Source organism: Gallinula chloropus (assembly GCF_964237585.1).
Source record: "Gallinula chloropus genome assembly, chromosome: 8".
Taxonomy (NCBI): domain Eukaryota; kingdom Metazoa; phylum Chordata; class Aves; order Gruiformes; family Rallidae; genus Gallinula; species Gallinula chloropus.
Genome location: NC_140093.1, coordinates 3,570,543 through 3,587,956, shown reverse-complemented (window position 1 = coordinate 3,587,956; position 17,414 = coordinate 3,570,543). Strand labels below are relative to the sequence as shown.

The 17,414-nt window shown below is 44.3% G+C and overlaps 1 protein-coding gene across 1 annotated transcript in view; it reads right to left on the bottom strand.

Annotated features, from left to right (window-relative positions):
• Positions 1-17,414, bottom strand: part of HS6ST1 (heparan sulfate 6-O-sulfotransferase 1) — a 182,081-nt gene that overhangs the window by 88,229 nt on the left and 76,438 nt on the right. The window lies entirely within an intron of this gene.

Genomic DNA, 17,414 nt, shown 5'->3' with positions numbered 1-17,414 from the left:
GAGAATTATTTAATGAATAAATAATTCTCAGCCAATAATTAAGCTTTCCTTAGGCATGGAGGTGGTTACCTACCACCGTGAGTGATCACTTGTCCCAGGCAGGGCTGGAGGGCAGTGATTTCCCTTCACAAAGTGCCACCCATTGTTGCTTTCTCATTGGACCTGTGAGTTCCAGAAGCACCTCAGATTTTATTGCTCAGTATGCAAACTCACTCTGCAACCCCAATGCAACAGGTGGACCTGAGAGTATTTGTGTGTCCCAACCCCCCGTCACATTGGTTACCTGCCTGCAGTTGGGCTCGCTGGTGCACATTTCACCCAACAGACTGGGCTGAAGCAGCTGCTCCTGGAGCTGAGAGCCTTGGTTCTGACTACAGCTGGAGCTGAAGAGCCAGGTTTTGTAAAACCCCCCAAAAATGATGAATAAACCTCAATGTTGCAGGTTTTTTTCTGGGGATGGGGACAACACAACATGATGACAAACAGATGGTGACAGACAGACACGGGACAGAAACAGATGGCTGGGCAATAGATGAGCCCTCCTGTTCTGGAGAAAGGAAGAGATTTTTTCCAGCATGGCCCAGACAAACCTTTATCTATCAAAGAAAGCAGGTGAGCAGTGGGACTCGGCCAGCCTGATTTCCCTGGGCATGGGGTTTGATTATCCCATGTCTAATCAAAGGCTCTACACAGAGTTTCTCCCGGAGCAGAGGCGTGTGTCCCGTGTGGATTCATTAATGGCTAATAATGTAGCTGAGCTTACCCTTAACCCTCCCCTCAAGGGGGAATTAATTTGTGTCTCTTCGCTTTGCCTGGCCACCTATTTCCACTGAAGATTTCAGCTGAAACGGCCTAGTGGAATCAAAAGCTTTAGCACAAGAGTGACAAGCAGGAAAACAGATGATACAATCCCACATGTGCCTTGTTCCCTTAAAAAACCCAGGCTAGATGTGGCTTCGGACCTTTTTGGGCACAAAGCTCCTCATGGCTGATCATTTCAGAATGAGGATATTTTTTTCCCCAATACTGTTATGATAAGTAGGGATAATTAAGGGATTGCAATGTGGAGCACACCCCAGACGCCTGAACTCTTGGGTGACCTGGGCAGAAAGCATTCCAAGTATGAAGACCATGCTAATTGGAACCACACTGCCACAAGCCACGGCAGCTCTTCCTCCTGCCACCAAAGTCACCAGGAAATACTTTCTTCCTTTACTGTCTCTGAAAGGACTCACTACTAATGACTGCTACTAATCTGTGTTGGAAATATCCTGCTCTCAGAGCTAGGAAAGTACAGCTGACTCTGCCCACAACTGGGCCCCAATTATTCCTCCAGGTCTTGTGCTGGGATGCAGGGTTCCCAGTGTGGCACAGTGACTGACCCCAGAAAGAAAGAGTCACTACTGTCTCGCGTGTGCTTCATGCTTTGAATCTATTTGTGTTTTTTAGCTGCTGGCACCATTAAGGGAGATGCTGTTCTCAATTAAAACCAGCCCATTGCTTCCCTAGGCTTAATTAGGAGCAGGGCTGTACATTCTGGCACCAGGAGTATTTTCTTTTCAATTAATGGACTTAACAGGCAGCAGATGCCAGTGCCTTATCTTCTCCCCTCTGCAGCAACACCCCACCCCTATTTTAAAATCATTGACAATTATTTTAAGGAGCCAGCCAATTCTGCTTCTGGGATGGAGAACAGTTGTATAAAAAAAATCAATAAAACTCCACATACACTTCAATGCCGAGAGTTCCCACTGTCATCTTCCACCCTCTCTATACTATAGAACAGGTAAGTATGGAATAAAAAGGAGAATGGTGAATTAAATAACAGTGCAAACCATCACTCTGTGTGTGATTCACCATAAATAAGGCCAGTAGGGAACAGGACATGCCAAAAAACTGCAGGTGATTTTTCTTACTGAGGATTCACACATTTCAACTTTCTTGCACTGTCTCCTGGAGAAGAAGATGCAAAGAGTGAGCAGTTACTCCTCTTGCTGGAAAACTGCAAAGTTCCAATTAAAAATGCACCAACAGTATTTCAGACTTTTCCACAGTGGTTCCCTTAAGGCAGGACATTAACCTATGGCTGTCACCTCTGCTGAACCTCAGAGCTGTACGTGTGGGCTTTGAAAGAGGATTTTCATTTGATCCATGGTGCATCCAAATGTTAGAAAGTTGAAAATTAAAACAAAAGGAAGGGGTTTTTTTTTTTGTGGACAGTTTCCCACCCAGAAAACACCTCCGCCTGCCTCCTAGTAAGGCCCTTTCTGTACAGCCTTACCTTCAGGCAGTAATTATAACGATTAGGCTAATGAACATGACACAATCTGCCCTAGTACTTTGGGAGCCAGGTGCCAGCGCCCAAATCCAAGCCGGAGGAAGCAACTTGGATTCATGAAGTCACGTAAACCAGCTGACCTCAGGCCTGAACTAGGCAGATGGTCACCAGAAAACACATAGCCCTGACCAACCTGGGGACATCTGTCAGTTTTCAGATAAACCTTCTTTTGCTGGGACTGACACAAATCAATGAACTGTACAATTTGGGGTTTCTTCTGTGGGAGAATAAAATGGGAACAGCTCCAAAAAATGAGCTTCCTAGCTCAAAGTTGAAATGAACATTTTAAACCTTAAATGCAATGTGGTGGTTAAAAAGCATCAGACAGCCCCAAAGACAGGGCTCTTCGTTCAGCTGTGTGATAGCTTTCATAAAGATAAAATGAGATCTTGTACAATCTCATAACATCATGCTTCACAGGCAGCTGTCTGAGGCTGCTGCTAGGAAATGCCACCCCCGTCTCTGCATTTACTCCAGTTCAGCTGGCTGTTCACTGGGAATAAAGCGCCGCCTCTATCCTTATGCTGTACCTGAACAGCAGCACGATGGCTGGACTCCTCTACTGACAGGCACTGTAGACAGCAGTTCCTGGACATGAACATCTAAACTACATTTAATTTCTACCTGCAAATCGTTGTGCCTACCTACACTTTGCGAAACCCTTCTCTGGGTAACAGACCACTACAGCCTGGTTTACAAGGCATCCGAGTATCATTTTATGAGCTGGTGTTGATTCTCTGATGTATAATAAGAAGCTGTAGCCATTACCTCTGAGATTATCGCCTGCCTCTCCTCTCATGTTGCTGCCTGCTTTCATTAGGCTTTCTAAATCTCCCTCCCTCCAAGATGACTACTCCCCTTTGGCTGGAATTCACCAGAGTGCTCAGCTCTGGGCAGTTTGGTGGGGGGCTCATGAGAAATACAGCACGCTCTCATAAATGTTGTTTGCTTGGAAACTTAAAAGACGGTGTTGGGGGAATCATTTACAGCTCAGGATGATAAGCACCCTGCCCACCCAGCTGGGTGGACTTCAAGCAGGTTTCAGATACCCCTGATAACAGTGCTGCCCTTTTGCCAGGCCTGGGCAGGACTATTTCAGGGACACAGATGAATCACATCTATAATCCTGCAGTCTATCAGGTACAACTTCCTTTTAAATCCCAAGGGCCAAGAATCACAGGGTTAAAGGTTGCTTCCATAATACAATCTGAGTGCTGTCCTACTCTTGTTTTTCCCCTGTGGAATGTATTGCCACAGGTCTGGAGTGTTGAATCTGTGTGCTGAACTGCAGGGCCCTGAGTCAGGGCTCCTGTTTCACAACATTGGGCCACCACTACTCGAAGTAATTTTGAAGCCTGACCACATTTAACACTTGAGAACCTCTGTCCCAAGTGCCACAATTAATTTTGTGATGTGGATATCCTTGTTTTACTAAGACTTGTGAGCACTAACCTCTCTCTAAACCAGCTAGCACACTGCTCTTACACAGCAGCTCTTAGTCACTGTCCCCTATAGTAAATGTACCTGGAAACAAATGGCAACATACTGCAATATTCAGCAGGGTGGCCAACCTTCTCCAGTGCTCTGAACATCTACAAAGTCTGGAAGATTTAACTTTTGAGCACTGCAGTACAAAAGGTCCAGCATCACCCTTTTCCTGTCTCTACAGCCCAGGTCAGCAGTGGTGTTCATTTCATGGCAGAAAGCCAGGAAGAAAGGGGAAAGGAATAGTTTGCTTTCCTTTCATATAACAAAACTAACTCGTCCTTCCATTAAGCAGCTGGATCAGATCAGGTTTAAGAGAAACTGTCCTTAATTAATTTGATAAAATTAAATTGAATTTAGAAAAGCACAGGAGCTGCCCAGGGGAAAATCCTTCTCCACTCTATAACCCAAACTGGGTTCCAACACCGTATTCTCTTTCATGGAAAACTGTGAATGTGAAAAATAGGGTCATGCATACTATTTAAAATAGAAATACAACATAATTGCTGCTGACATCAAAATCATTACTCTTACTCAAGGCAAACACCAAGCAATTGGAGAAAGAATAACCAGAGAAGAGGAGGGGGAAGGCAGATGGGGGAGGTGTTCCTACATGGATTGTTAAATCTCCTTTTGTCTCTCAGTCTAAAAGTATTGCTTACATCAGAACTAGGTCCTTCTGATGCTTTCTTATTTCTACTTTTTTTTTTTTTTTACTGAAAAGAAAGCCAAGTAGATCTCTATACAAGCCACCAACCAACAACAACAACAACAACAACAAAAATCTAGAAGAACATTTCTCAGAGAGGAAAGAGCCCGGAATTGTCTCACCCAACTTTTCGATGTTTACCTGACATGCCTAACTTGGAAACCTGCTTGGTGCCTAAATCCTGCAGCACACTCTGGGATGCATCATTCTGTTTCTGTGGACTATACTCACAGCCTCTAGAGCGAGTATCTCCTACCAAGGACACCTGAGACAGAGATTTCCATTCACCCTGGATGGAGCTCAACTAAGCTGACTGTTCCAGACACTCTACAGACAGAGAGATGCTGTACTGGAGGTGTTTGTGGTTCTTTCACCCAGCACTGAGCTACTCCAAGTATTTTCCTACGGCTTGTATGATAGAAACTGGACCATGTTAAGTTCTGCCTGCTGTGATGGTGTTAGAAAAGTCTTTAAGCCTGATGGTGCTGATGGCGAATCCAAAGAATACTCTGCCTGTTTTTAACGATCCCTTTACACACCTCATTCTTCCCAGTTGGAAGCCTAAGCAATGGATGGCATTTGCAGAAAGCTTCCTCACCAGCACACCAAGAGTCAAACCAGGGAGTGCAACTGAAAGAGCCTACTTTGGGGGAGACAATAAAGGCCTCCTTGTGCAAGATTTAAGGGAACTGAGGAAAGAGAAGAGGAAGTACTGTGGCACCAGGCTGGATAAGATGGATTCTGCCCAGGAAATCACACTACATCAGCATACAGTAAGTCTGGCGCAGGCATCCTAACTCAAGGACTTTTATTTGATGCAATCCCTCTGACATATGCTGGTTTGATTTACAAAATGCAACTTTGTCTAGATGAGATTTAATGATACGTTGCTTGACATTCCCTCAGAGCCCCTACACAGAGTTGCTAGAAGAGATCCCGTGACTTATAGCCTAGTCTCAAAGCCAAAGGCTTTAAATAAAGTCCTCTTCAAGGTCTCAACTGCCAGAAGCATGAGAGAAAGGTCTTGAGAAAGGCCCTTTGGCAAAAATCCACTTCACCAGGTCACAGTGACTTCTGTGTGAGCAAAGGAAAGCTTTCACTTGAGCATTTTTGGGTTGGCTTGACAGAAGCAAGATGGGCCTTACCTTCTCCCATCACCATAACCACAGACTGGGAACAGACCAGCAGTTCTTACCAACCTCTGTGTTCTATTAAAGGCTGATTTCATGAGCTGAGGCTGGCAAGCAGCCTTTCTCCCTCCTTTCCACCTCTACCGTACACAAGTAAGCAGGGATGGGCACCGATCCTACATGTTTGGGGGCTGGGGTTATAAAATAACAGTGATGAGAAAGGACAAAGGGGTACCCCAACAGTGCAGCTGTGTGGTGAAACAGCAGGTAGATGAAAGCACTTGTTAATCTGCATAGTATCACAGTCTGGTTATTTATTAAAAAAGGTACAGCAAATCCCTTGGACCATTATAAATCTAAGATCAAGGAAAAGAATCATGTATTCTTCCCTTAATTCCTGAATTTCTTTCAACATAAAACTGTGCAGAGACCCAGCAGCAGACTAACACCCCAGCGAAGCCCCACTGCAGCACCAGTCTGAGACTGGAGCTTACACTGCGACTGGCTCATCACACACCTGTTCATTCTGTGTATTGTGTACTCAACAGCTGCTGGTTTTATAGTCTGTCAGCTTTGTTGGGTGTACAGATAGTTTACACACCAGGGAAAAAGGGTTTAAGATGGGAAAACATAAATGCTAACAAAGAGAGGCTCTACAAGAGACTGGAGACAGACTGGTTCCACGTGGCTGATGTTCCTTTAAAATATTGGCGTGAAGAATGAGGAGCCTTGGGATTTGAGTGGGGTTAGACTGTCCTACTCTGAGCTAATAACATTCTTCCTATTGTAATCCTCATCTCAGCAATAATAAGTCAACTCAATTTCCCAGCTTAAACAGGACCTTCTGGGATCCAGTATTTATATGCCATCCAAACACAGAAACTGAAAGAAAAATGAATATATGCAGTGAAATACAGGACTGCTTCAGTATTATCTATTTTTATATATACACACACTTCAGAGCTCTCATACATTCAGCTTTGTTCCTAAGAGTAACTACATTTGAAAAGAAGAAAAGGCACATTACAAATTGCTGCTAATCATGCCATAATTTTATCAGATGCTAAACATTCCTGCCCAAGAGACACTGCCTCTTTTCTGCCATAGATCTCACGGCAAGGGGCCCTTGCAATAATCCAGAAATACGGCCCCAATGAATTCCCTAGATGGGAATACACTACACATCCTGTTGCCACACTAGGGAAATGCATTTGGCAGCTGACTCATATAGCTTGCCATTAAAAGAAAGGCCAAACATCCGAGGGCAGGCAGGAGAGCTCTTCCTGGAGCAAGCAATTTCTTTCCCCCGTACCCGATACCACCGCTAACACTGGGTTCTCGTGGAGTCCATTCATCAATTGGAAATGAGCAGATCGCTGCAGTACCTTGGCACACGGGCTGCTGGATTTCAGCTGGTTTCTCTAACAATACTCTGAGAAGCCTTTCAGACACTTCCCAAGCACGCTTACCGAGTCTGTTCTTAACACTCGCCTCGTGGCACAAACTGTAATCCTTCATTCCCGCTGGCTGAGCTGAGCACACTCAAATAGGTGGGTTTAAAGAACTGCTAAATCATCATGAAAATCTTGGAAAATACGATCTCCATGCTATACAGATAAGAGAATGTGCTTTGATATTTCAGCCGATTAAAGAGCTGTCATTCAAAGCTCGCCCTGCTTTCCCATGCGTATCAGTTAGGCTAACAAAGGTATCGCTGTCTTTGAAACTCACACACCCCTAGACTTTCCACACTGCAAGACTGCTGCTCTTTCAATATATTGTCTTCCAGTTGCTTAAAAACCTCCCCAAAACGGAGGCATTTGAATGAATGCAGACAAATCTGACACATCATCTGCCTACTCCTCACGCTGTAAAAAATTCCACTGTAACTTCAGCTTAGAAGCTGAGTAACCAAGTCTGCAGCTTAACTACTTCTTGCATCCCAAGCAAAGAGCAGTAACTGACTGAGCACATGCTCTGAGCTCCCGGCAAACCCATTTCACCTTCAGAAAAGAGGTAACATTTAACTGCTTGGAATACAGAAAGCGGGTGATTATTTTACTTTTTAAGAAACCCAAACACTCAAACCCCTCTGGATTAAGTTTTCAAAACAAGTCCATACCCAAAAGCTCTTGGACTTTTCTGAAAGTTGAGAATTTGTTTTTCTAACTAAACCAAAGCGTTGCTTTAATATACTCTGCTTCTGATCTTGGTCTTTGACCTCTTCCTCACATACAAAGATGGACATTTGCCCTGTGACAATTCATGTGAAGTTCATTTATCTCCACTGTTTCGTACAGGCTTGATTTAGATATGGAACTCAAATATCCATATGATTATCATCTCCCTCTTATTATAGGTGACATAGAAAGAAATACATTATCCTCAGGAAAGTAAGTACCAAAAGCTAATGTAGCAAAGCTTGTGGCTTTGAAGAGTTCCTATCACTAAAGGAAAACAAACAGCAAAGGAGCAACAAAGAAACGTGGCAGTGAAACCATATGCATCTACTTGGAAATGGAAGAGCTGCATTTTCAAACGATAAAGGCATATTAGAAATGTTCACCTGGGCTTTTAAAATCAAGTTCAGCAGTAACTTAAGGATTAGGTGTTCAGCTGATTAAATACTACAGGCTAAAAAAAAGGTTATCCATATTGCCCAACCAATAACACAAGCGCACTGCTCAGAGGCATGCCATGGGATGAAAGGAATATGGGCTCCCTTTCCAGGGTAGCCCTTGCAGCCACGCTCTCGTGTTGTAACAGAGCGCACCCTGGGGCACGTTAGCAACACACCTGGCTGAAGTTTGTGGAGAATGCAAGGTTTGGACTTGCTAAGTTCAAAGCTAGGCCAGGCAGCTGCTGATTCTTGTTCCTTCTGCGTGTATCGTAGCAGTTCCTTCTAAGATTTCTTATTCTTCTCTGGCCATGACTGGAGCATCAACTCAGGTTAAAAATGTGCTTACCACTCTGTGTAACCATCCTGAGTCGTTCGTTTTACTCTGCACAGAGTAATGCAAAATGTAATGTGTGAAAACTGTCACCACATCAACTTAAGTGGGTGCTTGTTTTGGCAGGACAGATGAAACAGCTCCTATTTTTTGGTCAGTAACTGGGCTTTCAAAAGCTAAAAGTTAGCCAGCAAAAAAAATCTGGACACACCCCCCCCCCCCCCCCCCCAAACAACCCTATGAAAATCAACAGCTACACATTAGACAGGTTAAATCCATTTAGACTGTTTGTGTGTCTCCCATTACAAATCTGTTCCCCACAGTATACAAGGCATTATTGTATCAGTTGAGCTTTATGCATCCATCAGGAGAACTATTAAAAAATTCATCTATTTCATTGCCGGGCTGTTTCCCTTCCTTCCGATATCCTCTCAAGCTTTCCTGCTCCTTGATTTCCTGTTCTAGCCCTATAAATCACTCTCCTCCTCGTGCACCTCGCATGTTTGCCTTGAAACTGCATTCCTCTCAGCCACTAACTTTGTAAATTAGCAAAGGAAACAATGGGATTTCTCTGGCAAGAGTCCCTCTACCCGAACCCTGGCTGTTTGTGGTTGTGCCGCTCATTAGGACCAAAGCGCTGGCAGCACACGCACCACATTCACCTCTACACGCTCCTTCCCTCACAAACAGAGCAGCAGCATTGTCTTCCAGCTTCCTCAAAGCAAGCCAAACCAAAAAGTACATCCCCTGTGTAAGGCAACTAGCCGAAGCCAACGCCTGCGGAGCTGCGGTAACCTGCAGAAAGGAGTTCTACAGCACCCCTCACCGCGCAGACATGTGATACAACAGCTGGGTTTGAGTCCACTACTGGGTAGATGCTCCTCACCTGAAAGCACATCCCAGCTCTGTTACCAGAACCAGCCCTGTGACAAACCAGTAAAGCATGACTAATTTGTGACAGGGGTTTCTTTGCAGAAGGTAGAGCTAATTAAAATAATTGAAAATATTACAAGATAAAGACCTGCAGAAGGCATGTAGATAGCAGGTCTAGAACAAAGCCTCCAAGACACCACCTGCCAAAGAGACCTTTGGTCAGTCAGGGTAGCTCAGGACACACTGACTCCCAGTGAGCACGGGAACCCCACGCTTAGGTATGCTCTAGATCACATACACCCGTGGAAGGGCAGCACTCCTGAGTAAGATTTTGCCACTGTAACATGAATTGCTCTGACAGCAGAGATCACTACAGGAGCTTATTTCTCTCCATTCCCCTTTAAGCATCTCCTTTGAGCAAGCAAGGAAAAATAAATGGTTCTTGATAGACATAATTGCTGTGAAAACTGTTCTTCAGAGGAATCAGAAACCCGGCTTCATCCCAGGTGAAGAAATGCATACACAAGCTTTAATAGCCACCTCTATACAGACAAAGTAGCAGTTTGATTTGGTTTTCATTTTAAACTCTGTTTTTTAAGCACTGTTCTTCATGTTGGTTCAACTGACCTTGACACTTTTACATTCACAATGGAGTTTAAGTCAAGTCTAAAGATAAAATCTTCTCTTTGGTTTCCTGTTCCCTGTTCCTGAGATACTTAAAGTCTTGCAAACAATCTGTGTGATAGTTTTTAGATAGTAAGCCAATATAAATGTGCACATCATAATCTGCTTCTGTTTTATAGCTGCAATTCATACACATTCTTTGGGCTTAACACCCCAATACTTTACTTTTAATGGTATTATCTGTATGGCAGATAAATAAGCACAGGAGGCTATAATTCATCTGCATTTTCAATGAAAGTTTCATGAGGTGCTTGCTAAGAGGCCATTAAAGTAACACAGAACTAAGAATGAGAAGATCCTGTCACAAACTAAGCAATGGGAGGCATAAATGGGAGACAAAAACTCTTCAACGAGCTTTCGACAGCACAGGAAGGATACGGGCTCAGTCCCTGCATTCCTCTAAGTGACAGAATTCCCACTGAGTTCAGTAGAGTTCTGCCTGGCTTCTGGATGTCTGGAGAGAAGGGGGCACGCAGTAGTGTGCTTTTACTTGTGATCAGCTAACTTAGAAAGCCTCCCAAGTAAAACATGAATTAACAGGGAGCTTCAGGAAAAGAGCCAGCCAACCAAAACTCAACAGACCTGACCTCTCGTTGCTAGCAGACAGGAGGCACCAGAACGCCCACCAGGATCCGTGACTCCTGGCTTAGGCTGTGATGGATTAGCCTTCCAGAGAAATAAGATCTGGACATTGTGATGGGCATCGCTCTGTTCAGTTTGCAAAGACAGAGTGAACACAACTAAAATGGATAGTGATGAAACTGAAAATGCTATGCTGGCTAAGCCAGTGACATGTCCTCATCTTGATTATTACTTCCTGATGGAATCTTACCTACTAACAAAAACCCACCTCGAAAAGCTCAATGAGAAAGCCAAAACTGATTTCAGTGAATATCTAGAAGTTGTAGAAACAAATGCAGCCAGCAAAGCAGCACATGATTACTTAAGGCTGTTCCAGAACGGCGCCTGAAGCACCAAGGCAGAGCAGGTTATGCCTTTTTCATGTCCCATCCCACAGTTTAGGCAAAACCACACAACACCTTGTCAAGACCTGTTAAAGCAGTATTTTTACCCAACACTACATGCAGCAACGGGAAGTGTCTCGGTGTGAAAGAGCAGATCCCGGCCCGCCTTGTTTGGCAGGGCTGAGACTGAGAGCACAAGCACAAGAACTCAAGATACCTTGACTACAGCCACAACAGACTTCCCCCCGCAGGGAGCTGGTGAAATCCAATAAAGAACAAATAATGGGAGTCCCTTGTTATACCCTTTAAAAAAAAGACAGCCTCCTACCTGCAGGCCATCCTCTGTGGCTCTCAAAGACAGGGAACAGTGTGTGTTTTCAGCCTGGCCATCTACCCACCTCATCTACGGGCGCAGTGGGGTTGTAACGTTCAGCTCTGCTTCACCCTCTTAAATGAGGAAAGCGGTCCAGACTCTGCGAGATGAGCTTTAAACTGCCTAAAGGTTATCACAGACATTTGGAAGAATTGGCCAGATCCTAACCATATGTCACACTATAGACAACATCTTTTCTTTTTTAAAGAAATACATAGTCTTGAGATAGTAGCTATTACTGGGCTCTGACAGGCAAGTGCTGATAACAGCACCACCTTGCTCTACCATTGGATTGCCACGCAGAACCACCGCTTACTGGGAGATGGAATTCTGCACTCGATATTTATCTGGCTCAGATTTATAGGTCGATAAATTAGGAAACCACCTGCAGCCAAAATGTGATTCTCTGCAATTAAGAAAGAAATCACCTGTAAGTGCACTGTGATGTCAACAGCAATACACACTGCATACGTGTAGCTGAAAGATTACTGAATACACTTCATGGCAGCATGAAGAAAACAAGAAATTCCAGGCCATGGCTCATCTGTGGATATTAGATTGGATATTAAGAAAAACATTCTTCACCAAAAGGGCTGTCAGTTGTTGGAACAGGCTGCCTGGGGAAGTGGTGGAGTCACCATCCTTCGAGGTATTTAAAAGACATGTAGACATGATGCTCAGGGACATGGTTTAGTGGTGGACTTGGCAGTGCCAGCTTAATGGTTGGATTTGATGATCTTAAAGCACTTTTCCAACCAAAACAATTTTATGATCTCCTTATTTTAAAAGAACACAGTAGTTGCCCAGGTGTCTACCTGCCTTGCACTCTCAAGGGTTTTTCAGCCAACACCACCAATTTTAAGCCATGGGTAGGATCTTGCTGCTGAGTTCAGTACCTAATAAAAGCCTGGAGGAAGGGGCAGTTGGTCTTTGGTATGTATTTATACAGTGATGTGCAGAAGGGATTCTCAGTCCACAGGCACAATGAGAGGCATCTACTGAAGTGAAGTAAGGTCACAGATTTATCACCAGTTCGCCTCAGGGGTGAATTGGGGCACACACTACGCATAAATCCTCAAGACTACAGTCCTAAACAAAGATGTTCATAAGGAATTAGTTTTCCCTAATGTTTATACTGTAGGAAAAAAATAAATAAATGCATGAACAGTAGCATATTTCAGCCTTGAACTTAAAAAGACCTTCTCCTCTGGCTGAGAGTGGGATCCTGTCAAACAAAGATGAGCAGAGTGATCCAACTCTGAAGCTTCCTTTTATTAGCCACTGTGATTTCCTATTTGTGAGAGGAACACATATCCCACAAAGATCAGACTGGTTTTCAGAGCAGCACCAGTAACAGACATCCTCTGGGTTTGGTGGGTTTGCTTGGTGTGTGCTCTTCATTGCTATCCCTAACGGTAACACAGCTAATTTCAGAGCATTAGGATATGTTGTCTTCATAGCACAAAACCCTTAATGTTATTCTGCTGCTGCTTATCACAGATGATACAGAAATTACACAGGGCTACATACTTTTTTAAGAAGATATGGGAAAAACCTAGTTTGAGGTGCAAGTTCAGAGGTTCAGCAGACAGTCATTGCTTCTCCTCTGCTGCCTGTAAAACGCTCACCTGGCAATGTTCCTGAGTTGGGGCTGCTCAGACTGCAACATATCAGCAAGTAACTGCAAAAGGCATGGGACAGGAGTGTTTCATAGGAACGGACACCCCAAAGTGGTGTGAGAGTAAAAAAAAATACCTGCTGGCTCTGAGCAAAAATCAGACAAATAAACCCCCCACATCTGTATGTCTGGAGATAGGACTGGTGACGAGCGAGATTCAGAGGAACAGGTTAGGCTGTGCTTTGACCCTAAAGCACCTGGAGTGGCTGTGATTGAGCAAACATCACCAAGCTACAGACATCATTCAAATACTTCTAGCTCGATGTTACATACAACTTTGGGTTGTCAAGTTTGACAGAACTGCAAGACAAGCTCTACACAGCTCCAATAACCTGTTTCCAGAGCTCGAGCTCAGCTGCCCTATGCAGTACTTGCCCAGGATGGCACATGATCAGCTCCACGTGGGCACAAGCCAGTACGTTGCCCATAAAGTGAGACTACCTGGTGCCCACAGAGAACATCTGCAGGAGATGGAAGCTGGCAGTTTCCTTGCAGCCAGCTGTTGGCCAGACACTTTAAAGGAAGCTAAGGTGCTGAGTATGAGGTAAGGAAAAGCATGGTTTGCATCCAGCCACGTGAACACGTGTTCAGCTGGAGCACGCTCACCTGCCACGCCAGGTAATGCAGTGAGCAGGGCAAGGCACACTGCCTGGAAACAAGACTCAAAAGGAACTCCTTTCCCAAACTTATCTCTAGGCAGCACACAAAACCAAAGGCCCAGGACACCACATATTAAGGAAAGATGTTATTAAAGGCAGCCAAGTCAGTTTTAGAGATCTTGTACCATCCCATCCTCAAGCACAGATGACAATGGTAAAAAGTTCATCTCTACCTGGATTTGCAGTTCTTTCCAGATAAGTCAAAGTAGGGACAAACCCAAAGATTTATACTCACGGGCAGAAAACAAGAGTTGCCTTGTGATTTATTAGCCTGCAGCTCCTTTGTCAGCAGAAGTAGCTCAAAAAAGCTCTGCAAAAACCTCACTAAGCACTTACCTTTGAAAAACTTATGTAAAATTTGTTCCATCTGAACTAAGAGCATGCAATTTTAGAAGTGAAAAGAAAAAGGTGGGTTGTCCCACAGGAGAACCAGTACTGCTACTATTAAGTACCAATGACAGAAATAGTAAAATCAATGAAAATGTATGGTGAATTTTCACTTACTCTGGAAGACAAGTTACATTTTGCAAGGAAAGTCTTGATGGGATTATTCCTTGTCAACGCGGAGCTTGACACCAACTGCTCACGCCAGTCTGCGCCCACAATCTCTATCTGCATAAGTAGCCAGATAATACTTTTCCTGCTATTAATAATAATAAAAATACCTCCCCTACATCAGGCCCAGTGAGAAATCACAATCTGAAAGCATTTCAAATTCTGTCAACCATGAAAATCAATCAGAGCTGACAACCTCAGCTGAAACTGGGCTCACCGAGGCCGTTTCCAGCATCACTGGAGAGCCGCCAGCCTAATCCCCTTGCTGTACATACATGGCTGTGAGCGCCTCCTGACAAGGGAAAAAGAGCAGATTACACAGGGAGGTAACAAGCTTCAACTGTACCACGTAAGGACTGGGGGGTGGAGGGGAGAAATCAGCCCCCCTTTGCAACCCCAAACTATTTGCTTTTGATCAAATCTTTGGAATAGATCTTCTGGGAAGAGAAGTTACCCTTACACACATTACTACAGCCTTACACTTCAAATAAGGTGACAGTTGGAAGAGACAAACTGTTTTGACCAAACAGAAGATAAGCAATTTGTAAGTTCTCAGCTTCTCTGAAGTTTACAGTACCAGACCTATGCACCCCACAGCTACCAGAAAGCAGGTCTGCTGTGCGACCCCAGGAATCGTTCTGTCCTGGACAGGGCACTATACCCAGGGCCCTACATGCTCTGCCCCATCCTCTGGTAGAGAGGAGGCTGTTTGAGCAGTTGCACTGCAGCATCTTCAGGGAAGAGTATGTAAAGGGTCACTGAAATGAATGTATAATCAAACCGATTGCTCGCTCACATCTATCCATATCCAAGGTGCCCTTCAACAAAACTGGTGCTCACTTAACTAAACCCAAATCCAATAATGAAAATCCTATCGACGATTCATAGGATATCATTCCTTAAATCCCATCCAGGAGTGCTCCAACACTCTTTAACCCTTAGGCTTTACCAGGGCTACAACTCAAGTCAGTCAGTGCTCTTGGTTGCACGCGGCACAGCCTCTGGTCTGCTGTACAAACAGCCAGCAGATGTTTGTGGAGAATTACCCCACCAGCTAGAAAAGCCAGTGTTCTACACAGCTTCCTCCTTGCTTTAGGAACTTCACCAAGGGAAGTCTGCACAGAGGTCTGCATGACACCGAAACCAGCCGTGCTTGTGCTGCCTGCTCCCATGGGTTACTGGAGAGAGGGCTTCAACTGTGTACACACCAAAACATTCAAATGTTCTCTGAGTCTGCCTCTGCTGCTGGACACCAGGGCTTTATGGTTTTAATGGCTGTATTTTTTCAAAGCCTTCATGCTTGTGAAGAAAGAGGTGAACCCTTCAAATCACTGCTTTACACATGGATGTCACCAAACAGCTGTTACAGACAATATTCATGCCTTATTAGTATTCATGAACATCACACTGAGCCATTTTTTGTTTCCACAGATGCTGGGGAAAGGGCTGCTTTCTCCAGAGCTGAAAGGGTGTTTGTGCAAGAACAAGGATCCCCGTAGTTACCTCCATGGTCATGATTCTTCGTTGTTGGTTTCCTCCCTTTGGAAATTTAAACCATGCAAAGAGAAGAGAGCGACACCACCACCTAACCTGTCCAATCACTCCCTACCAATTCCAAAAGAAGTAACTCCAACCAGCTATTTCTAAATAACCATTTATCCAAACTATTCTGAAATCAATGTTGTATGTGTTGAAACTGGAAGGAGTAAGAAGGGTTGGAAAACAGTTGAGCCCAGCAAACACTGACATTAATTTTTAGCAATAAGCGACTGATCAGCCTTATTCCATGAAGGAAACCAGCCAGTATGCATGCGGATGCTGGTGATGAAAGCAAGAGTATCATAAACCTTGAGAAGTTTGAGGAAATCTCAACACTTTTTGCTGTATTTCCTTTTCTACTGCACCTTTACTGAACATTATCAGTAGGGATTTTAAATTAAATTTAGTAGCCTATTTTGATACAAGCAGTTCGCATTTGCCAATATGGCAAACGGATTTACATGACGCATAAGCAGCAGATAAATATAGGCAACGTGTAAAACATCAGTAGGAGAAACATTTCTGTATTTTTTACCTCTCCTTCAAACTTGCTTCCATGCTTGATAAACTAAAGGCTTCCCTATTCAAAAAGTTTCTTATGCATAAAGACTGTCTGAGGAACAAAGTTGATCCTTGCTATGCCTGCACATCTAGGAACCAAACTGTACAACTAATTCTGAAGTAGGTTAGATTAGAGATTAGGAAGAAACCCTTCCCTCTGAGGGTGGGGAGGCCCTGCACAGGGTGCCCAGAGAAGCTGGAGCTGCCCCTGGATCCCTAGCAAGGTTTAAGGCCAGGCTGAATGGGGCTCTGGGCACGCTGGGCTGGTGGAGAGTGTCCCTGCCAATGCTGGGGTGCCACTGAGTGGGCTTTGAGGTCCCTTCCAACCCCAAACCAGTCTGTTCATGGATTCATGGAGTGCCCCACCAGTGTCAATGGGCACACCTTGGTATTTTCAAAGTGGAAACTTCAGGTTCAGACAAAAATCTGTCCCAAAAAGGAAGCCTCGGTGGGTACAGAGGAGGAAGGATTACTACTTGAAACACAGGGAACACAAAAATAGTCTTTTTTGTCCTAAAACCACGAAGGCACATGGATAACCTCCCAGGAATCTGTGCTGGGGTCTCTCCCAGGCAGCCTGTGACAGTAGGTGGCCAGTAACAGAAAGTTCACAGGTACCAACACAGCAGAACAGGAAAGGCCGAGAATTTCAGAGAGTTACAGCAAGACGTCACTACGCACATGAGGAATAAAAGGGCAGGAAAATGTTAAACCATGCACACAGAAGAATGTATTCCTACCTTTACATACACAGTGATGGACTACAAATTCATCATTTCAGAACCCAACCTTGGGAGTTAACAAGGCTGCTGAATAAAAATGCCAGCTCAGTGCTCACTAACTGTCAAAAAAGCGAAGGGAGTGACAGGAATTAAGAACAGAGAAGCAAACATGGAATAGTAACGATGATGGAT